This window comes from Alligator sinensis, unplaced genomic scaffold (assembly GCF_000455745.1).
Source record: "Alligator sinensis unplaced genomic scaffold, ASM45574v1 scaffold301_1, whole genome shotgun sequence".
NCBI lineage: Eukaryota > Metazoa > Chordata > Crocodylia > Alligatoridae > Alligator > Alligator sinensis.
Window position 1 is genome coordinate 806,079 of NW_005842035.1, and position 23,252 is coordinate 829,330.

At 52.6% G+C, this 23,252-nt stretch overlaps 1 protein-coding gene across 18 annotated transcripts in view; it reads right to left on the reverse strand.

Moving 5' to 3' along the window:
- Positions 1 to 23,252, reverse strand: part of LPP (LIM domain containing preferred translocation partner in lipoma) — a 432,466-nt gene that overhangs the window by 398,768 nt on the left and 10,446 nt on the right. For 10 of the 18 annotated variants that reach the window (XM_025202696.1, XM_025202683.1, XM_025202692.1 and 7 more), the window contains exon 1: positions 5,387 to 8,370. The exons of 1 other annotated variant lie outside the window; for it this stretch is intronic. The gene's annotated coding sequence lies outside the window, so the exon portion shown is untranslated. Of the gene's footprint in view, positions 1 to 5,386; positions 8,371 to 19,801; positions 19,923 to 23,252 lie in introns of those variants that run through there. 7 more of the 18 variants (XM_025202695.1, XM_025202702.1, XM_025202701.1 and 4 more) reach the window with 5 other exon arrangements.

Genomic DNA, 23,252 nt, shown 5'->3' on the forward strand with positions numbered 1-23,252 from the left:
CTGGCTCATCTAGTCCAGGCATTAGGAGCCACCCTAGCTCTGGCTCATCTAGTCCAGGCATTAGGAGCCACCCTAGCTCTGGCTCATCTAGTCCAGGCATTAGGAGCCACCCTAGCTCTGGCTCATCTAGTCCAGGCATTAGGAGCCACCCTAGCTCTGGCTCATCTAGTCCAGGCATTAGGAGCCACCCTAGCTCTGGCTCATCTAGTCCAGGCATTAGGAGCCACCCTAGCTCTGGCTCATCTAGTCCAGGCATTAGGAGCCACCCTAGCTCTGGCTCATCTAGTCCAGGCATTAGGAGCCACCCTAGCTCTGGCTCATCTAGTCCAGGCATTAGGAGCCACCCTAGCTCTGGCTCATCTAGTCCAGGCATTAGGAGCCACCCTAGCTCTGGCTCATCTAGTCCAGGCATTAGGAGCCACCCTAGCTCTGGCTCATCTAGTCCAGGCATTAGGAGCCACCCTAGCTCTGGCTCATCTAGTCCAGGCATTAGGAGCCACCCTAGCTCTGGCTCATCTAGTCCAGGCATTAGGAGCCACCCTAGCTCTGGCTCATCTAGTCCAGGCATTAGGAGCCACCCTAGCTCTGGCTCATCTAGTCCAGGCATTAGGAGCCACCCTAGCTCTGGCTCATCTAGTCCAGGCATTAGGAGCCACCCTAGCTCTGGCTCATCTAGTCCAGGCATTAGGAGCCACCCTAGCTCTGGCTCATCTAGTCCAGGCATTAGGAGCCACCCTAGCTCTGGCTCATCTAGTCCAGGCATTAGGAGCCACCCTAGCTCTGGCTCATCTAGTCCAGGCATTAGGAGCCACCCTAGCTCTGGCTCATCTAGTCCAGGCATTAGGAGCCACCCTAGCTCTGGCTCATCTAGTCCAGGCATTAGGAGCCACCCTAGCTCTGGCTCATCTAGTCCAGGCATTAGGAGCCACCCTAGCTCTGGCTCATCTAGTCCAGGCATTAGGAGCCACCCTAGCTCTGGCTCATCTAGTCCAGGCATTAGGAGCCACCCTAGCTCTGGCTCATCTAGTCCAGGCATTAGGAGCCACCCTAGCTCTGGCTCATCTAGTCCAGGCATTAGGAGCCACCCTAGCTCTGGCTCATCTAGTCCAGGCATTAGGAGCCACCCTAGCTCTGGCTCATCTAGTCCAGGCATTAGGAGCCACCCTAGCTCTGGCTCATCTAGTCCAGGCATTAGGAGCCACCCTAGCTCTGGCTCATCTAGTCCAGGCATTAGGAGCCACCCTAGCTCTGGCTCATCTAGTCCAGGCATTAGGAGCCACCCTAGCTCTGGCTCATCTAGTCCAGGCATTAGGAGCCACCCTAGCTCTGGCTCATCTAGTCCAGGCATTAGGAGCCACCCTAGCTCTGGCTCATCTAGTCCAGGCATTAGGAGCCACCCTAGCTCTGGCTCATCTAGTCCAGGCATTAGGAGCCACCCTAGCTCTGGCTCATCTAGTCCAGGCATTAGGAGCCACCCTAGCTCTGGCTCATCTAGTCCAGGCATTAGGAGCCACCCTAGCTCTGGCTCATCTAGTCCAGGCATTAGGAGCCACCCTAGCTCTGGCTCATCTAGTCCAGGCATTAGGAGCCACCCTAGCTCTGGCTCATCTAGTCCAGGCATTAGGAGCCACCCTAGCTCTGGCTCATCTAGTCCAGGCATTAGGAGCCACCCTAGCTCTGGCTCATCTAGTCCAGGCATTAGGAGCCACCCTAGCTCTGGCTCATCTAGTCCAGGCATTAGGAGCCACCCTAGCTCTGGCTCATCTAGTCCAGGCATTAGGAGCCACCCTAGCTCTGGCTCATCTAGTCCAGGCATTAGGAGCCACCCTAGCTCTGGCTCATCTAGTCCAGGCATTAGGAGCCACCCTAGCTCTGGCTCATCTAGTCCAGGCATTAGGAGCCACCCTAGCTCTGGCTCATCTAGTCCAGGCATTAGGAGCCACCCTAGCTCTGGCTCATCTAGTCCAGGCATTAGGAGCCACCCTAGCTCTGGCTCATCTAGTCCAGGCATTAGGAGCCACCCTAGCTCTGGCTCATCTAGTCCAGGCATTAGGAGCCACCCTAGCTCTGACTCATCTAGTCCAGGCATTAGGAGCCACCCTAGCTCTGGCTCATCTAGTCCAGGCATTAGGAGCCACCCTAGCTCTGGCTCATCTAGACCATGGAGTAGGAGCTATCCTAGCTCTGGCTAGTCTAGTCCATGCATTAATCAAGTCCTGTTGAATTTTGATGCCCAGCAAGGAAATGAGCTCTGAAGAAACGGAGACTCTCAAGCAGAGGGGAGCAAGGAGACAGCCCCACAAAGTGCACCGCTGCAGTTTTCCATGCGTTTGATCAGCGATTCCCCACCCCGGGCGGGTCGCCAAGCCCTGTGCAGGGGGAGTGTGACCCTGCAAGGGAAGCAGGGAAGTGAGGACTGGCTTAGTCAGCCCATGAGACTGGCTGTGTAGTAACTCCTATGAGGCTTGAACGATCCCAAAATCTCTCCATCCCAGACACAGCAGCCCCTATAAAGAGGGAGCACCCGGTGTGTTTTCTGCCACCATCACGAACACCCTTCTGGCTCTGCTGGCCCATGGATTTCAGGGGAGCAAACCCCATTTCCCCTGCTCAGGAGGGAAAACCAGACTCAAACCTTTCCAGCCCTGCTGCCAGGGAAGGAAGATAACAGCTGCATCATCCACCAGCTTTATTGAACACCCAGAATTTGAGGAATGTGCAGTTCAGGACACTTTCAAGCAGGAACAGACTGCAGAGCCGACGCTTCAAACGCCGCTCCAGCCCCGCTCTCCCCCTCCGAGACAAGATGCCATCAGATTTACAGGCAATGAATTCCAAAGCTGGCTTTGTCCATGTATGGCCAAAATCAGGGATACAAAGGGACGTTTTGCAGAAAGCATCATTTGTCTTTGGAGAGTACAGCGATAAGAGCCCTGCCGTATCTTAGCTAGCTAGAGCTGAAGTCCCTATTGCCCCAGGACTTCAAGGTACGGCTGCTCCGAGATCTCAGGTGACGGAGATCCCCTTGCTTTCGAAAGAGCAGAGGTCACTGCTTTTAGGATACGAATCAGGTGTAACTTCATTACCAAAAGTTCCTGCTGCCTCCGACGCTCTACAAGGCGGTATGTGCACGTATACATTTCCTTGTGAAATATAGGACTTCTATGAGCCATCGATAATCCCAGGATAGCACAGCATGCTGCTTTGACGGCTGAGCCCGGATCTGGGAGAGGTGGCTGTCTGGGTCTCTCTCAGGGGATTTTCCCTGTGCACTTGTCTATTTTTCTGAAAACCATTACAGCTTCGGAGAAAGCAGCTGCACTGGGTTTTGACGCGACCCCAGACCATCCCTAGCACTGTCTGCAGCCGATGGTGCAGATATGCTATCCGGCCGTCTAACAGAGCATCCATCACCCCGGTACCAGGGGCTCTGATGTTACAGGGATGAGGCTGGTAGGAGACACCATGTATATCACAGCCCAGTTTCAGTCCTTGTGCCCACGCAGCTCCCAGGAGAGGGTCACACGTGACAGGAACAAGGGGAAACGTGCTGAGACGCAAGGAAGAAGTAGGATCGAGCAGACTAGACCCCAAAGCAAAGAGGGAGAAGCAAACCGAGGGCTAGCAAACCTATCGCAGAGACACACCGACCCCTGTAGCCTGGGGCAGCTGGAGCACAGATGGACCGAAGTCCCCGGCAACATTTAACGAGCTCGCGGTGCCATTAACACGCCTGTCTGTGCTGAGAAGAGAAATATTAGCTGCATCAGCTTGAAAGGCAAATCGCTCGCCTGCCCTACCAACCATGAGAGGAATGCAGGCGGCAGCGAGCCACACACGACGGGGACGGGGGGACGAATCCCAGAGGCATGCCGGCTGTTAATGCTACCTCATGTTTAGCCAGGGTCAGGCGGGACATGTTTTATGGCTGCTTGGTCTCCAGTGTGACACTGAGCAGTCCACGACCTTAGGGGAAAGGGCTGGACTCTGCATGCCATGCAACGTCCCAACAGAAGAACGGGCATAAAGCAGGGGCCCTGGATTCAAGGCAGCCATCCGCCCATCTGGGGAAGCGCTGCTTTCCAGTAAGCGGCCAATGCAATAGGAAGCAAGTGCTAATTCCCGCCCCCGGAGAAGGCAATGGGTGATGGGGACTCATGCATGGGTTATTCGGTACCTCGACAGCTGCATGCAACAGCTGGATTAAACAGCTGGATGCAAAGCCTGGCATGAGGAGCACGGGAGTTGTCTGCTCTGACGTTATACAGCGCAGGGTCTGTCCCCCAGCCTCACGTTCCCAGCGCGGCGCTGAGGATGCCTCCTTTCCTTCCTTCGAATTTGGCCGTTCCCTTGCCATCGGCATGCCCACGATTCAGAGGGCAGCTCTCCCGTCTTCGCACGGGGCAGCAACGGGTGTAGCATGCCAAAGAGAAAAGCACACCTACCCCGGCCATGAGACATCTGCTAGGAGACATCCCTCCTGCCCCGTAGCGCCTGCCACCTCTGCCAGCCGGGGAATCATCGAATCGCAGGGGAAGCAGGGCTGGAAGGGATCTCCAGCCCAACCCTCTGCCAGAGCCAGGATCAGCCCTGTCCAAACTGTCCCAGACAAATCCATCATCTAACCTGCTCCTAAAACCACCGTCAGCCCTAACATGAGGCATCACACCCGAACGTGCCACAGGGAAAGCAGGGGGACCACGGCAGGCAGTGTCCTGCTGCTGTACGAGATTATTAATACATGCTCAAGAGATCCCAGGCAGAGACCATGCCCCCTGCTACCGAGGAAGGCAAACACCCTCCAGTCCATACCAGCCTGACCAGGGGGTAAAACTCCTTCCTGACCCCAAATGGGACGTCGGTCTGACCCTGAGCAGAGGGGCAAGACCCTTCAGCCAGAAACCTCCAGCTTCAAGGCCCAGCAGGAGAATGGCACACCAGGAAGAAAGAGCCCGGGGTCGAAAAACATGAAATAAAATCCACCGCAAGCCTCTTCCATGGCAGCACAGACCATGTCAGTAGGCCACTGGGTCAGGCTGTGACTAATTTCATGTACGCAACACTACATCACCAGGATCTCACGGTGCATTTGATTCACACAACATCCCAACAAGGCAGAGGTGCAGACCACAGCTCGCACGGCCCGCCACGGGCTTCCGGCTACTATATATGACAGCTTATAGACACAGTCAGACAGATGCCGGCATACACAATGCATGTAGAGTACAATACAGTATGCATATTATATACCTTTCTACACACGTATACGCCGTGCAAGCGTGACGTGTATATACCCCCACACAGATAAGACACACACATGCCATCACACCAGCACGCCCACTTCAGAAAGCACAAAAGCAGCTATAAAACTTGAATCAAAGCTCACCAACACGAAAAACTTTTCACAGGTGCTGAGCGACACAGCTCTAACGTGTCAAGAAGTCACGGCCCAGGCTTCACGCTTTCGCTGAGTCCCCTCTCTGTGAAACGACCGGGTGTGCTTTTTCATTGAGAGTCAGACGCCGCGCTCCACAATCAGAAAAGCCCCTGACTCCCGTGAGAAATCGCTGAGGTGCCTATAGCCCCAGCTAAATGGCTGTACATACCAGTTCTCGAGCCGAACGGGAGATAGAGGAACAGACACGGCCACGCCGAAGACGTCCAGGGTTTCTTCCTTCCCGAGGCACCTCCTGAGTCACGACTTTGGATTTCTTTCCCAGCCCTGTGAAGAGACAGAGTTATCCATGCGATGCACGCTGGAAGGGCCTCCTAGCAATTGTTTGCCAGCGCCCGCAGTCTAACCCGCGCGACTGGGAAATGCAGCGTTTCCTTCCAGTGCTGAAGCAGAGGGAGGCTTAAGTATTTGCAGATTCCCCTACGACACCCGCTGTCTGCGATTCGTGACCGCGATCCTCGGGCGGGACGGAGAGCAAAGCACGGTTCGGAGGCTCTGGGCGAGGGGTACGACGAAGCACGCTGACTTCGGAGGAGGACGTGGGCCGGGGGAGCATGCAACAATATAGGAAGGTGAATGGAAAGGACTTCCCAGCAATTTTGGCTAGTCCACGTCTGTTAGACCCTGATCTATTAAAGTGGCTGGATCTAATCCTCAATCCCGATACTCCTCCGAATCAAGGGGCATGTAGACAGGCGCAGACCCGTTTTACTCTCAGCCTGAGCAGAGCAAACAGCAGTGGGGAGGCTTCCCTGCCAGGTCAGTAAAACCAGAAGGGCTGAAGCCATCATGATGGTTACCTTTCCAGGTAAGTATGCACTAGGCAACGTTGCCTTTCCATGCACAGCCGCAGCTGCTTGCTCTTCCTGCCCTGCTCACATCGCCCGTCCAGGCTCACTTCTCACACACTGCAATGCACCTTTTCTCCAGTTTTGAGAGATGCAATAGTACCCTGCTCCAGACCACTGTGGCAAGGGTCATTTCCAAGCCAGCTGCTATGACCATGTCACCCTTGGCTTTTCCTCCCTCCAATGGCTTTCCCATCCTCTATCACTGTCATCTGCACTCCACTATGCAATCCCCACCTCACCCATTACCGTGTCCACTACTGAAACGCCGACTCCCACCTCGGTTCAGCTCATGGGGTCAGCCTCCGTCACCTGCTTTTCCAACATAGCCCTTCTCCCACCCAAGAAGAGCAGTCCACGTGTGTCCCCTGAAAGTCGTGTCATTCTCCTCCATCATAACACAACCCTTGCAGCAACCCTACACAAGCACCGTACAACGATGTGGTCGCTAGTCCCACCACCTGCCACGCTGCCCAGTATTACCAAGCCAAATATGATGTCCCCTGCCACGTGACCCGCTCAGTATTGCTGCCCACAGCTTGGGGGTCACAGATCTGACGTCTACATCGTGCACGAGGAGCCTGACGAGACCTCTCACGACCGGGGCCCTTGTTTTGCATGTGGGGCAGCAGGATGGGACAGGGTACAGATGCCAGAGAAAGGGGAATTCCTCAACACGCTCCCTTCTGCACCTAAGCATCAAAGCAACACATTCGCTTTGAGTGCCCATCCCTTCTGCACCGGGGCGCATCGTGAATGGGATCCAGCCCACGGGCCGGAAACACCCCTGGGTCTCGATGCAGCCCCATTAACAGCTCTGCATATGGCAGGTTGCAGCCGAAGATGAATAACTGCCTGGTTATTGCAGGTGAGCTCAGCCAACAGGCAATCTCTCACCATCCATCACAGAAGAGACAAGTACAAGCAAATATTATGGTTGTGCCTGTTAACACTTTTCATTTGAAAGCAATCTAGATACATGCAAAGTGGGTCCTGCCCAGCAGTTCCTGGCAAGATGCCCTTGGGTCGTATCTGCCATGGGGACGTCAAGGAAACCTTCCACCCTCCTGCACCGCGGGGAGCCCAGGGCAGGCAATGCTCCCGTGACCAGACCTGGTATCAAGCCTTTTCATCGGACGTGGCTTTTAGCAGGTGGAACTGAAATCATTTAAGACGGACACCGAGAGTTATAGCCTGGCCTGCTCTCACTCTGCATGCACCAGCAGAAAATGCAACCGCTGGCTGCCGCTTCCTTCTGAGCCAGCTGGATCTAGGGAAAGTCAAGTCGTTTTCCAGCTCCTGGACTCAGACATTTCCTAGGCTGCCACTCCTTGAGCACAGAGAGGTCGTTAGCCATGCTAGTCGGAAGTCAGGGCAGAGATGCACCTTACAGACTCTGATGTAGTCAGTCTATAAGGTGCATCTCGACCTTGCCACCTACCATTCCTTGAGACCTGGGGTGCTGCCGCCCATCCACTCCCAACCCCAAATTCAGAGCGCAAGACTTTGGCTGAAACATGAAAGACAAGACCAGACCTCGGGGTCACAACGTCAAGCCCCACGGCCGAAACCCGCCACAGCGGCATTTGACTGCGTAGCCAAAAACCAGCGTGCATCGCCCTGCAGCATAGCACAGATTTAATAAGAGGGAGGTCCCGTTACACGGTTCAAGTTACCTACCTACAGGCACACACATGCAATGCATATAACGCACACCTGTAACGTGCCCTGGGATGGATGGAGAGCACGGGACACCTTCAGAGAACCGAGGGCCTGAATTGGCTTTCTAGGTGCCCAGCATTTCTGAACCCAAACCACTTCTATTTCAGGATCTAAAACCTGATTGCGGACCCTGAATGCAAGACCCAAGGTCTGATATTTCAGAATATACTAGAGACCAAAGACCTACATCTACAGCCCCATTTAGCTGCTCGTGCGTATAAACACCTTCAGGCCCAGGCCCTTAATTCCTTCAAGCAAAGTGATTAGGGGGGCCATGTGTATTAGCTTTGTCTTGTTTTATCTGGATTAGAATATAATTCATTTTAAAAAAATAAAATAAAAATCATGCCCAAATACAGACGCGGGTTTGTTTCTTCCTCATTCTTTGATTTTTAATCCTGCCAAATCAGCCCTTGCTGAGAAATGAGCCGATTCGAAGAACAACCACGAACGCACTTCTCAGTGGAAAGGCAAAAAAAAAATCAAAAAAATCCAAAAAGAAAAAAATCAGAAGGCCAAATGCTCTGCACTTGTACATTAGGAGTTTTAAGTCAAAGCCAAGTTATACCAGGGGAGGAGCTGGCTCTGGGTTGCCATCAGGGAGGCAGCCAGCACACGCTCCCCTAATTTACCATGCCCAGCAGCAAGCTGTTCTCAGAAACTTTCAGATCTGCCACAACTCAAATGTTTCTATTGGGTATAATGGGACTTATTACTTCTGGGCTCTTCGGACATCCTTCAAACTCAGGGCGGATGTCAGGGCAGCACGGACCGGTAGCATCCTCTCTGACGGCCGAACTAGCTGCAGGCAAAGGGGAGGCTCAGCAACACGGCCAGCTGTTCAGCTACATAGACATTACCAAGATGACATACCAAAGGATTCATCTTTAACTTTTCCTTTACGCGAGATAGGGTTTACTACTGTTCATGGTGAAAATGGGGCAAGAGGGACCGCACCGTGCATTTCTAGCACAGATCAGAAGAGAACCGGCTGCCCTGGCCCTAGCAAGTCAGGCTTATAGCTGGTTGCCGACCATCAGGAATAATGCAGGGAAAACCATCCATGCCATGCAACGCCTCTGCCCCCAGCTCCATACAGCTGATACAGAGGACAAATGAGCAGAGCAGGTGTTTCTCCCTGGAGGTATGGGCTGGGTCCAGCCTTGCATACCCTTCTGCAGACAGCCCCGCTCCAAGCTCATGGGGGTCAAAGGGATTCCAGCCCCATGGGGGTTAAGTTGAAAACAGCACCAAACACAGCCTAAGGAAGCAAATTAGGAAAGAAGAGGAAAGGGTGGTGATGGAGAACAACCAATATGCACCAGAAAGGGTCCAGCTGTGCACTGGTTGCCCTCACCTGCAGCAGTCACTGCTGATCTGCACAGGTGGGTGAGCAAGGGCAGGACTGGGCCCAGCAGTTTTGCACAGACGCCTGAACCCGCATTATTAATGGTCACTCCGATTACGGAAAGTGGATGATTTTCCAAGCAGCCTAAGCAATTTTGCCCCTCATTCACTTTGGTCTCATTAAGCCAGGAGTAAGTGAGAGACTGGGTCAGCTTGGCTTTCTCATGCCAACGCGCTGGGGTATTCCCCTGAGCAAAGCAGCTCCCGAGGTCCCTTCCAGCCCTAATGTCTACGAAATATGAAAGCTTGTCCCAGGCCCAAAGATGGTTTGCAAAAGCTCCTGGTATATTATTCAGTTTAAGGTCAAAGCAAAAACAAATATACCTATTACAGTGCACACTCATTTGCTGGGTTATATATTAAGTTTTTAAAAAATCATAATAAAAAACAATCAAAAGATATTGTGGCATTAGTCCTGTAGTCATTATAGTTCAAGGCACATCTCATATTCAGATGGCCTGTCTTGACAGTGCATCCGCTACTTCGCTGTCAGTCATTTCTACACCTGAGTCAATATTACCATACCCGAGTTATGGTGTTTAGCTAGAGCTAAAACAGTCTGCAGGGCTGCAAAATAAGAAGAGAGACTTTACCAGGACTGGCTAACAGGCAGAAAGATTGCAGAAGACAAGGCAGTTGAATAGTGGAACATCACGACCCTTATAAAGAAGAGAGGGTCCTTAACACGTGTGGAGTGGAAAGAGATTAGCAGGAATCAGGCTGATGATAATGAGTCGTGAACCGACTCAAATACTGCTGCCTCTCCCAGACTGTAGGTTTTAAAGCTCTGGCAGAGCAGGACTGAAAGGGGTGAGGGGTGCAACTGCACCACTGCACCCCCCCGGATCCGCCCACATGTGCACATACATGCATTAGTTCACTTATCTGTAAGCCTCTCGGAGTACAGATTGTCTCCTGCCACGGCAAGAGCATCACAGGGTTGGAAGAGATCACAAGGCTCCTCTGGTCCAACCCGAAAAGGGAGCTTGCCAGGACCAAAGCAACCCTGCTCAGCACGTGGACGCACCTCGGTAGGGCCGTACTCAGAGCATTGGGTTAAGTCTGTCTATCGTACGCTGGGGTCCTTCAAGAGCTACTGCTCTCCAAACAAACGGCCGTGCCAGGACGGGGTGGGGGGAGAGGAGTATATGAAATTTGTTCCATTTGTAAACACAGCTCTGAACCCGTGACCTGACCTCCCGGATAACCACAGTCATCGCTGCACCCTGACGGATGCAGTCATTTATTCTGCTTGCTGTAGTGGAAAGCCAGAGATCTGGAGACCAGATCGATCCTCACCATCACACACCCAGCCCAGCCAGGGGACCGTCTCATCCGTCTCACCACTTGAGAAGAACGAGTCAAACAGCCCTGCCTAGTACCAGTAAATATCTACATCTGGTTCAGAAATGTCTGTGCTCTCTCCTGAGTAATAGTGCAGGGCCCCGGGATGAGTGAACACAAGCTCTGCTCTTTCATTTTTACACGCACAGGCTAAATTGTCATCGTTTCGGGCTTAGGGAGAGCGAGAGGCTAAGAATGAGGTCACCGCCGGGCCTTGAAGACCTACATTCAAAAAGAAAGGACAAATTTATCACATCAGCTGCTGCATTTTGTCATCCAACCGTCTTCTCCGATAAGGCAGAGAGATCAGGAGGCCGAGATAAAATCCGCAACCACGCTAATTTAAAACGTACAACGCCACCACATGCGCATGCACATCCAGCTACAGCCTCCAACTCGACCCCAAATTACCTTTTGGGGCCTTTGAGTCAGAGTTTCATGTCCTGCTTTCTGAAGGCTTGATGGAGCCCACCAGAAAGCAGCCTCTGCCCCCACGGCCCCTGTCACTATGAAGACACGTGGACAGCCCAGGGATACAGCACACTCGCCTTACCCACAATTCTCACTCAGTGGCAACATTTTTCAAAAAAATGTTATGAATTCTCCTAAAAAATTTTTTTTAAAACTTTTTAAACAAACCCGAGGGGAGAGGCCTCACCCAGACACGGGTCCTATCAGCCATGCCTTGGCCACTCACCACCTTCTCATGGGAAATTTCAGACCTGCTTTAATAATGGCTATTATCACAGGTCATGGCTTGCAGGGACAAAGGTTTCTGGTTGGCCTTCTGTGCCATCAAGGGGTATTACCTCCATGCTGTGGTCAGGGAATGATGGTACACAGAGACAAAGGGACTTGACCAAGGTCGCCCTGAAGTCCGAGGAAGACCGTGGAATTGAACCGGTGATGCCGAGCTCCCACCCTCAGCCCAGAGCATCCTCCGGTGCCTGCAGCTCCCCTGCTCTCTGCTAGCACCAAGACTGCCCTCCTGGGGATGGGCACATCCACACGTGAACTCTAATGCGTATTAGCTTATTTTAATGCGGATTAAAGCATCACTAAAAAACCCATGCTGCTTACTTAATGTGCATTAAGACAGACTAATGCACATTTTCTTAGTACCTCACTATGGAGGGCATTTTTACACATGTAAGCGCCCAGCACTGCAACGCTTGCACTTGTATAAGTGGCAAAATGAATATCAGCACTGAGAAAACAGCAGCGCTGAGCTTTTGAGCTCACACCCATCGAAGGTGCTTTAATTCAAAAGCACGTCGCCACCATTTTCTACGCATTTTGCTGCTTATACCACTGCACGCGACGCGGCACAGTGCGCGTCTAAATGGGCAGACCTGATTAATGCATCTAAATGCCCCGAGGTACTAGATTTAATGTGCATTAATGCTTGTGTAGACGCACCCTAAGTGCTGCAGAGACTACAGAGCAGCAGATATGCAACTCCCCAACAGGTAACCCCAGGGAGGGAGGTCCCACTGAGCTACCTGGTCGGCCTCTGCGCCTTGGCTCCACCAAAGCTGTGACGCTTCCTCACCTGTGGAACAAAACAGCAGGGGCAGGCACCCTGTGGCTTGGTCCCAAATCTGCTGGCGATCTTGGGAAGCCTTCCCAACTGGCATCCATGAGTTTTGCAACTGGATTCCCAGCTAGGAAGAACTTAGCATTTCCTTGTGCACCTAGCACAAAGCCATCTCTGTCCCAAGGCTGCATTCAAGGGCGTAGCAGGGTTGGTGCTGGGTGGGGCAGGACTCAGCCTTTACCCCAGGGAAACATGCCTCACATGCCTGATTACAGGTGCCTAAACACAGCCCCAGGACAGCAATGCAGCTTAGGATGACAGAGGGAGCCAGAGCCAGCGTCTCCTAACCGGGAACCCAGCCCCACCTCACCTGAGCTCCTCTGTTCCGTCCTAGCTAATGCATCTCAACATTTCTCCCCAAGGGAAACCCACAGGCTGCTCCATTCCCTGTCCCTCTGTGTGCAACACCCCCACGGAGCTCAGATAAAAGGCACGGGTCAAGGTAGTCCTTGCCGCACACAAAAGCAGCCCTGGGAACGGGGGGAATAACCAGCCTTGCCTAGCAAAGGACATCAGACCCCAGTCCTAACCCAGCGTGCAGGGACCATCACCCTGCACAGCCGTCTCGCCACAACAGTGCAGCAGGCTTGCTCCTCTGCAGCAACACGTGGCCAGGTTTATTCCCCTGGTGTCAGTATATTGCTCCTCGCCTTCAGGAGATGGGGCTTTGAGGAGCAGAAGCAAAACCCTCTTTCTTTATGCACCAGGTAGATGCCCTTCCCTGTGCAATATGACCATGCAGGCCCACTCGGTTAGGGGTGGCGGAGGGCGGTCTTCCACTAAAGGAGGAAGCTTTAAAGCCCAGGTCCCCTGCTGCTTTCACCTTGGGTGGGGCGAATATATTCCCTCCAGTCCACAGGATGTGCTCTTTATTACCGGTACCACCAACTGCATCCTATGAGCTGCACCTCTGGACAAGCACAATTTTCCCTGCACACTCGGCTCCCTAAAGTAGCAGCAACAATGAGCAAACTACCACACCTGTAGCACGGCGGGGCTCCCTAGCTGTGTTGAAGAGGCTTCTCCCTGCAGCAAAGCGGAGGTCTGGGGGGTCTTGGTTCATACCAACGTGTCTGCAAATACACGTGTTGCAAGAGTCTTCTTGGTTACCAGCTCTCCATCTTCTTCCAACTCTGGGCCAGGCTCAATCAGCTCACTCTGGGTGCGCAGAAATGGCCGGGCAGACACCAATTCACATGTTATGTTGGTCACCATCGATGGGTCTTTTCCACCCCAAGAGAACCAAGGACCTCTCAGCTTCCAGATCTCAGCTTCCAGGCTCACCTGTCTAATGCAACCTTGCAACAGCAGTGATCTCCACCCCCTCCGACTCGAGCCTCGCCTGCTTGTCAGCACGTTGCACCTAGCATCCAACCGGCTCATACGCAGGACCGAACGGCATCCGAAAATGGCTGGTGGGAGCGTGAGCGCGTGCAGAGGAAGGCATCAGGAACAGATAGCCACAGGAAAGAGGGAGGAGAAGGGAATGCAGGAGGCAGAGGAAAAATAGGAAATGAGAGGAGAAATAGGAGGTCGGATGATAGCATTTCATCCCAAGGGGCCTAGCTGCCAGTGTCATACTATGGGACAGAGTACGAAGGAAAGTCCCGACCACACAAATTGGGTAACGGGGGGATGAAGCAATAAGCATTGGTCCTCATCCACCAGGCATCATCTGCCAAGAACCACCAACCCTCTCAGCCTCTGCAGCCATCCCTGGCACTGAGAGCAAGAGGCACATGGAAACATGTGTGGGCACAGCTGGCAACTCTTTAAAGACTGCCATGTCCCTCAAGCATGCGTGCAAAGAGATGATCTACTTGCTGATGCACGCCGATCACAAGCAAACCCACTCCCCGCCCCCACAGACACACGCACGCATCTGCTCAGAGCACCCAGGAGCCTCAACTCTTCTCTACCCAGGATCTTATCAGGAGTCCCGATTTGCAGAAAAGGTCAAAACAGCTGTCATCAAGGAAGAGAATAACCAGCTTGGCGGAAAGTCCACAAGACAAGAAAGCCCAGATTCGTGGAGGAGCCCTCCCTGGATTTACTTGTAGGTCATTCATCATCTCAGGTTCCCTGGAGGGGCAACAAGGAGCTTTTCTTCTCTAGGTTGGTTGCAGCCATCCCACCTTCTTTGATTTTTTTTTTTTGGAGGCAACTGAAACAAAACCTCTCACTCTGGATGAGAGATGTCTACAAAGCTTTGGACACCTAAATCCAAGCGTCCAGTGGCTCCACGGCACGACGCTGAAGGATGCACCCTTTAGATGGAAGAGCACAGGGACTTTTCTGTGGCATCGCTCAGAAACGCAAGCGTGAATCAAAGCTAATACACAAGCCTAAGAAAGTCTTTGAAACCAATTCAATTTTCATCAGGAACTACCTAGGAACCGCAGCTGCTTCGCACCGCGGTGCTCGTTCATTAGCAGAGAGGTAGTCAGGATTCTTGTATTTATGCCCTAACTAGACAAAAGCAACTTTCTTTTTTCTTTTTTGCTTTTGCCATGATTTGGGGGAATTTCAGCTGAAAAACCAACAGTCCATTTGCACTCGCCTGTTTATACTGTTTTCACAGAAAGCCCCATCTGGCCTGGAAAGGAAGCATCTACCAAGGACCTGTTTGACTGGAAACTTGCAGTCGGCCCTGCTGGGAAGCACCGGGAAACCTGGGTCCACCGGCACCACCCAAACCAGCCCTACAACTTCACGGGCCGTGGCAAACGCATCCATCACCCAGACACAGCTTGTGCCACCATTTAGCACGGTCACAGAGACGCATGGGCAGCAGTCTGTGGAAAACTGAAGTCCCAGAAAGGTAGGTGTGTGGAAACTAATTGGAAGCGAGAGTAATTTTCTTCCATTTACTCAAGAGGATAATTACTTTGGATAGGGCTGCATACCCTTTTGGCTTGTAATTAGCCAGTAAACCAGGTCAGGGTTTGCTTCATATTAGCAAGACTCTACTAGGGGTTGTGCTTTTGCAGCCAAAGAAAACAAATCTGTGCCTACCTTTCACCCCAGGAATAACTTCTCAGCATCCAGCACAGTTGCCAGGGGAATGAATAGCTCCCGAAGCAAGCTCTTCAAGCAGATTAAGCAAGCACAGACAAAAAGGGAGGACAGCAGAGGCAGATGGCGGCAGAAAGCACGTGCCTGGCACACGCGGCGACGTGATGGCATGCCAGCCAGAGGAAGGCTGGTCTCACGGCGAGGCTGTGAGCCTGGGACTTTGGTGCAGTCTTCTGCTCTATTGCAAGCTCCCTACAAGACCCCAGGCAGGTGCCTTCCTGCAAACAGGGGAGAATAACTCTGCCCTAATGCATGGGGGTGTTGTGAAGACAAGCAGGGTAATGATAGCTGCCATCAAGTCCCTGCAGGGGGGCTGCAAAGAGGATGGAGCTGGACTGGTCTCAGTGGGGGCAGATGGCAGAAGGAGCAATGGGCTCAAGTTGCAGCAAGGGATGTTGAGGTTGGATATTAGGAAAAACTCTCACTAGGAGGGTAGTAAAACACTGGAACAGGTAACTCAGAGAGGTGGTGGGATCTCCATCCTTGGAGGTGTTGAAGACCCAGGTAGACAAAGCCTTGGCTGGGATGATGGAGTTGGGGCTGGTCCTGCTTGGAGCAGGGGCTTGGACTAGATGTGACCTCCTGGGGTCCCTGCCCAACCTCACTGTCTAGGAGTCTAGGCTTCCTTTATGAAGACAGACAAGCTCACTGCATCCTTCAAAGCCAATGAGAAAAATAATTAAGGTGCACCAGCTTCTCTGGTTGCTCGAGCAGTTGGCAGCAAAGCACATTAAAGGAAAGGACTCGGATGCTAGACGGCCCTGATAAACTGGAGAAATGGTCTGACAACCGGAGGGGGACATTTAATAAAAACTAGTGCAAAGCACACCACTTGGAAGACAAACGGCAGATTCAACGATGCAACCTGGGGAGCAACTGGCAAGTTTGGAGCAAGACCTGAAAGGATTGGGGGGCAACAGTAGATCAGATGCTGGATTATAAATCAACAGTGTAATCCAACTGCAAAAACAACTAATGGCATCCAGGGATGCTTTGAACAGGAGTGCCCTATGCAAGGCACAAAAGCCAACTCTTACACCCTGCCCGTCACCGGCATCCAGGTCTGGGCACCTCACTTCAAACAAAAAAGATGCAGACGCTGGGGAAGATTCACGAATATAAGAAACAAAAAGTATAAGAAATGTAGGGAACATGATATACAAGGAAAGATGGGAAGAACTGGGATTACCTAGATCAGAGAACCACTGAAAACGCCCAAAAAAGGGTGCTTATGAAGATAATGGTGACCATCTCAGGCCATAAGACCTCATAGGTATAAATGGCAATGTGATTTCGGTTAAATATAAGAAAGATGCCAATTCTAAGCACGACTAAGCAATGGCACAGGTTATCACAGAAATCAGCTACAGCCCTTTTACAATCTGTGTCACTGGAGGTTTTGAACGCCGGTTAGGCAAACATGTGTCTGGGATGGTTTAAACCAGGAGGGTTTTGCCTTCAGCAAGGATCTGGGCTAATTGAATCCAGGCAGTCCCTTCCAGGCCTATTTTCATTTATTTAACCTTTCTGAATCTCCGTATGTCAACACCTCCTTTTCCTCCTCTGCATGTTGAACTTACTAAAAAGCGTATAAGCACAGGCCAGGAGGCATCGGTGGCATGAATGTCCACGCCTTTCCTGTCCCAAGCTGCTGCATTTTGATTACGTTTCCTACTTTTTTAAAGAGCTGATGCATTTCTTTTCTTCAAACCTGCAACAAAGGACATCTGACAACTTTGCAAAGAATGAAAAAGGAGGGGGTGCTAAAACGAGCAAGATCTTCCAGGAAAAACCCACTTTTTAACTATCTCTGCGTCTAACCTCAAAGGCACGGACTGTGGGCTTGACTTGGTCCACCAAGCCAGGATGCAGATACCTGAAGGGTGAAGACGGGGATGCTGCACAACCTGCAGCGGATCGAAGTTTTGCCAAGCAGCCAGGAGGCAGAGCAACTTCCCGCTTTCTACCGCACCAGGCATGGAGCTGCCTCCTGGTCCTACCCAAGGTGCGGGGACACTTTGCCACAGATTTCGGGGGTCTCCAATGGGCTCATCACGCGGGCTGGGAGGGCTGTGCCGGGCAGCCCAGCCAACGCGCGCCCAGCTCGGATGTGCCCTTTGAGCTCTGGGCATTTCTCTAGCAAAGTGCAAGCACGCTCAACTTCCTGGTGGGCTTGAGATCCTGCCGAACACCTGTTCGCGCCCGCTTGCAAACGCGCCATGCAAACGCTGAGGATGGCGTCAAGGGAGAGACCAGCCTATTTATAGCTGGGAATGCTGCACCGGGATGCAAACCCACGCAGCTTCTTCTGGGATTCCTTCCCTGCCTCCAAGGGGACGCTGCGGCTCCAAGCCAATGCATAACCTCCTCCAGCTTATACCCGCTGGAGCAGGGCAGAAAAGCTCTGCAAGACGTTGCTCTCGTAGCTGTTCAACCCTCTCCCAGCAGCAGCGACAGCTCTCCTTGCCTCAACATGGACAGATGCATGGGTTATCGGGTCCCGGGCTCCATCGTCATCCCGCTGCGACGTCCTCGATCAACCCTCCTAGTCTCCTTCCCTAAATCAATCCTGCCGTATCCCGGAGTTGTTTGCATGGCTCACCTCAAAGCACGCTCCGGTGCAATGACATCTTTCTGGGCTGGAGCTGCCCAGAACCGTAGGCAATATTACAGGTCTTTCTCCAGGTGTTTTGCTTCGCCGCACAGCTCCAAAGTCTCTTTGGGTGTCAATCTGGCACGTTCAAATCTGGAGCAACACATTATCATGGTATATTTGGAGTGTATTTGGGTATATTTGGAGGTGACCATGATGGCAACGACAAAGAGGATGAATGAGTACAGCTCCAAGAAGGACTTGTCCAACCCATCCAGAATTACACTGATGGACCGCATCCTGCTTTCATTCCCACCAGGTCTTGAACACCCTCTGCACATGGAGTTGCCAGCATCACATTTTGACTCCTCAACTGCGTATCCACCAAACGAGATGACACTAAAATCAGGTGCTCTGACAATACACAGCTACCTGCAGAAATCCAGTGACACGGGGAGACGTGCGCATGGCGAGACGGCGGCACGCTCCGTTAGGTACCAGCTAATTTATCTTGAGGAGTCTCTAGGAAAAGGCATTCACTTCCTCACTGCCATTTACCTGCAGAGGGAAATTCAGCAGCTCTTCTGGCCAGGTGCCGACACAGCACCGCCGAGCCGGGTTCAACAGAGCATTCAACCCAACCCACCAAGCCAGGTTCATCAAGAGCATTGATGCCAGACACTTGCAGCACGAGTGCACAAGACACTTGCAGCACGAGTGCACAAGCAGCCCAAGTGCTACTGCACGGTGTGCAATGCCTTGCTCTTAGACTGGATGTGAAACTCTGCTCCAGAAGTCCCAGCCACCAGCCTGGGTTACACGCAATCGAGGGGGCGAATGGAGCAAATGCATCTGAAGCCGGGACTGTGAATCATTCCAGCACTCAATACAAGTTGGCACTCAGTCCAAAAGAAGCAATAACAATATATAAGGAGGCAGCCAGACTCGTCTCTCACATCAGTGTAAATCAAACACATGGGTACAAACCCAGAGCCAAGCGAGAAGTGAATCTAACCCACCTGCCTTGCTTCCTCCAATGGATCGAAGGTGCAGCCGAAGGAGAACGCGGTCATAAAGCACTAGATCCATGGGTATGTACAGCGGGAAAGGAAAATTAAGTGATGCCAACCCACAGCCGGCAGAAGGGCACCTGGATTTACAAAGCAGGGAAGCCTACAGAAGCAAAGGTCCCTCCTTGTCTTAAACATACAGATGCGTAACGGTCCTTAGCGACGTCTCCGGGGGCTTCCCAAAGTGAGCGTGCACACACACCCCCCCATCACAGACCCTCCAACCCAACCACGTAGCACGGCGCGCCCTGAAAAATCGCAACACGAATGCTTCACGAGACACGATCCGTGTGCACCCAGCAAAAGCTTTGGGGGTCGAGGGAACGGTATGAAGACCCCTGCCTACTGACACCGATTCACGCTCACCCGCGGTGCCGGCAGCGTTTCTGACTTTCTCCGAACCAAAGACGGCATCAAAACAAGTCTTCCACCCCCAAACCATTGTGCTCGTTTCCATTGCAACTCATGGACACTCCCTGGGGACTTTTCCTAACGTCTGAAACGCTTGGTCTCCCTATGAATTGTTGTTTCTAATAAGCCTTTTGAAGCTCGAAATGTAACTGCTTGCTTAGCCCAACAATTTCCTCCATTGTCTGACAATGCCTGTTCACTTCTGGAACGTGTGTGCACTAAAGCATTGGTTTCGGGACAACCCAAATGGGTACTAGCCTCCAGCAGGATTGTACTTACCTCTGTCTCTTTTCTCTCTCTCCAGATAAAAGGCTAGTTAAGGCCCCCAGGCCACAAAGCACAGCAATGCCTCCCAGTGCTGGTCCTCAGGTCCTACTAGGTGGATCACCAGCGGTCTAACCTCTCTGTGGAGCAAAGCCTGGCTGAAAATCACTCAACGAGACCTTGCAAGGGTGGGCTGTTGTCTCAGCAAAGTGGTCTCAAGTGATGGAGAGCTGCTTCAGAGGAAAGCAGAACAGATTACCCCGAGAGGTGGTGCAATCTCCATCCTTGGAGGTTTTGAAGACCTGGCTAGACAAAGCCTTGGCTGGGATGATGCAGTTGGGTTTGGTCCTGCTTGGACTAGATGCGACCTCCTGAGGTCCCTTCAACCCTCATTTACTATGATCCTAAATTTGCCCTGGAAAAGAAGGGAGGGCTGCAGATGAGAAGAAGGGGGTAAGTCAGAAAGGACATCAGCTGATCGGATGCATGAGTCTCCCCTACCTATGCCTTCACTTAACATTTGCTCCTCGTAGATAAAAGGCTGCCCGGATGTTAACCATCTCTGCCCGTCATCTCCAGACCTTTACAAACTCGGTTAAGGAGCACCTGCCAGGGCGATACAGGGAAACTGTTCAGATTATTTCTGCCGCTGCGGTTTCTAGAGACCCCAGAGATCAAAGCCCCCTTTGTGCTACACATAATACAGGCAACAAAAATCAAGACAGATCCTGGCCCCAGAGCTGAGGAGTAGGGTGAGGCAGTGGTGTGGGTCCACGGGCTGAATCAAGTCCCTGGATGCCAGCCCCACACACCCTGGATCAGGGCAGAGGGGTCCAGCCTTGCACACACTAAATCGTGCCCCATTGCAACAAATCCCAATCACAGTCCTGCATGCACCGAATCAGGCCCCAGCCCCAGCCCTGCAGATGTCAGATCAGGCCCCACCACTGCAGCACAGCCCCAAATGCACTGGATTCAGGCGTGCCGCCCCAGCCCCGTGCATGCTGGCAGGATCCCGTTTGCAGGGCCATGCTGTCTGGAAATGTAGTGGTGAGGCAGCACTGGCAGCATCAATCGTCACCACCTGCCCCTCCATCCCCAACACCAAATTTCGGGACCCCTGAGGAGTCCCAGCGACTGAATCTGACCTGGCCTGGAATAAATCATGTGGCTTGCACGGGGACATCCATACGGACAGGCTGCCCGAGGCCAACAGAAAACGAGAAGCACTGGCTGAGATTTAAGGGAGGCTTTGGAGTAGTTAGAAACTCAAATCCCATCGAATTGCAATGAGAAGTGGTGGAATTTGGGCCCGCGGTCCCTTCGGCAATCCCGGTCTAGGGCACGGATGCACTCAGACCCACGCACAATCCTTCTAGGACCAAACCCTGCCCGAAACCAAATCGCCAGACACCGAATAGAAGAGCTCAAAAAATCCCAGAGCAGAGCGGTATCCCCACCCCGGTGACCGCTAACGTTCGCCCGCGAACGCGCACGTTGCAGGTATGGGAACAATCGTCTCACTGCAAGCGCGCCCCAAGTCCATATTTCAATGCCAAAGCATAGAAGAGAGAGATGTCAAGTATCCACCTGACATCCCTGCCAAGGCAGATGCAGTACATCAAGTGTTTGCACAGAGACATCACTTCTCCATCAGGGTAAATATAGCACACGGGCCTCCGGCTAGCAGAGGGACTATCATAAAACGTTCAAGCCTTCCTCTCCTGCACCTGCTTATCTTAGCCTAAGCGATGCTCCTCTGGCACTAGACCCTGAGCACCGTCCTTCATCCTGTTCGCAGCGCCCGTGCAGGCAAGACGGACACAAACCCGGTACCATGGCCGTTCCCATTTCAGACCCTATTTTCAGCTGCTCAGCCGAGCTCTAACCACTTCAGCTGAGGTTTTCCCTGCGGGGCGTCTGCCTCCGGCTGACTTCTCCTGTCCAAAGACTGCAAGACTTATTAACAGGAGCATCTCGTGCAAATCAAGGGAAGGCATCCTCTGACTCTTGCTGGCGCTGGCGAGGCCTCGTACCGTGCCCACTTGGAGGCCCCGCGCTTCCAAAAAGTTGTGGATAGGTTGGAAAGAGTCCAGAAGAGAGTAATTATTCACGTCCTGGGGAACATGCCTTATAAAACACAGGATTAAAAGAACTGGGGTTACTTAGACTGGAGAGAAGGAAGATAACGGGGATTCGGTAACCATCTTCAAATGCCTGAAGGGCAGCTATAAAAAGCATGAAGACAAACTATTATAGTCTTTCTGTGGCTGTAAGGGGCAGGACTAGGAACAACGGGCCTCACGCTGCAGCAGGGGAAATTTAGGTTGGAGACAAGGAAAAGCTTTCCCATTATGAAGGAGGCAGCAGCATCGGGGCAGGTGCTAAATCAGGCCCCGCTGCCCAGAGCGGCTGCAGAGTCTCCATCCTCGGAGGCGGCGAAGACCAAGTTAGACACTTGCCTGGTTCAGTCAAAGACAACCCTGTCTTGAGCAGGGGATTGCACGAGATATGACCTCCTGAGGGCCCTGCCAGCCCAAATATGCTATGATTCAGCCAAAGTGCTTGAGTCATTTCTGAGAAGGAAGCTAGAGGAGGGGGAAGAACTGCCCTGGTTTTGATCAGGCTCGTTTCTTCAGCAACTCGGCTGCACCCGGGCTTTGAAGCAGGAGCTTGAAATTTGGTGCAGAATCACAGAAAATGAGGGTTGGAAGAGGTCACATCTCATCCAACATCCTGCTCCAAGCAGGACCAGCCTCAACTACATCATCCCATAGAAAATGAGGGTGGGGAAGGGAGCTCAACCCCCTGCTCCAACCCCAAATCCATCATCCCTGCAAGCGGCTTGTGCGTCAGGGATGCACCGAATTTGGCCAAGTTACAATCCTTTAAAAAACCTCCTTTTGCACTTTTCTACCGGAGACTACGACAGCGTTAGCTGATAACTTCCCTCGACAACCCACCTGCACTGAGCATACCCCACAGCCCGCTTTCCCCTCCGCTACTGCTCTGGGGCTGCATAAAGCAGGCTGAGTCTAGGTCTGGATGCCCAAAATGAGTGTAAGGAGTCTCTCTCTCTGTCTCCTATGCTTTAGATGACCCCCCGTGGGACCCAGGCAAACACGCAAATAGGTGGGAAAAGAGTGAACTGGGACCAGGAGCTGGGTAGGGGGAGGAAGACAAGGAAAGCTGGAAACTGGGAAGAGAATAGGAGTCAAGAGGGAAAGTGGGACCTGGAACTGGGATGTAGAATTGGTCTGGATAAGCAGGGCCGTGCACTGAAAAACTCAGGAGGAAAAGGCAAGCGAGGGGGGCTGGGAGACAGGAGGCTGGGGAGAGATCCAGAGTGAATTAAAGTCGATCAAAGAGATCGAGACAAGCAGCCAGGGCAGGCGCCGAGGCTGCATGTGGACCCTGGGAGGGAGACGGGAGACTGACCTCCGCGAGCCCAGGGATTCGTGGTGCA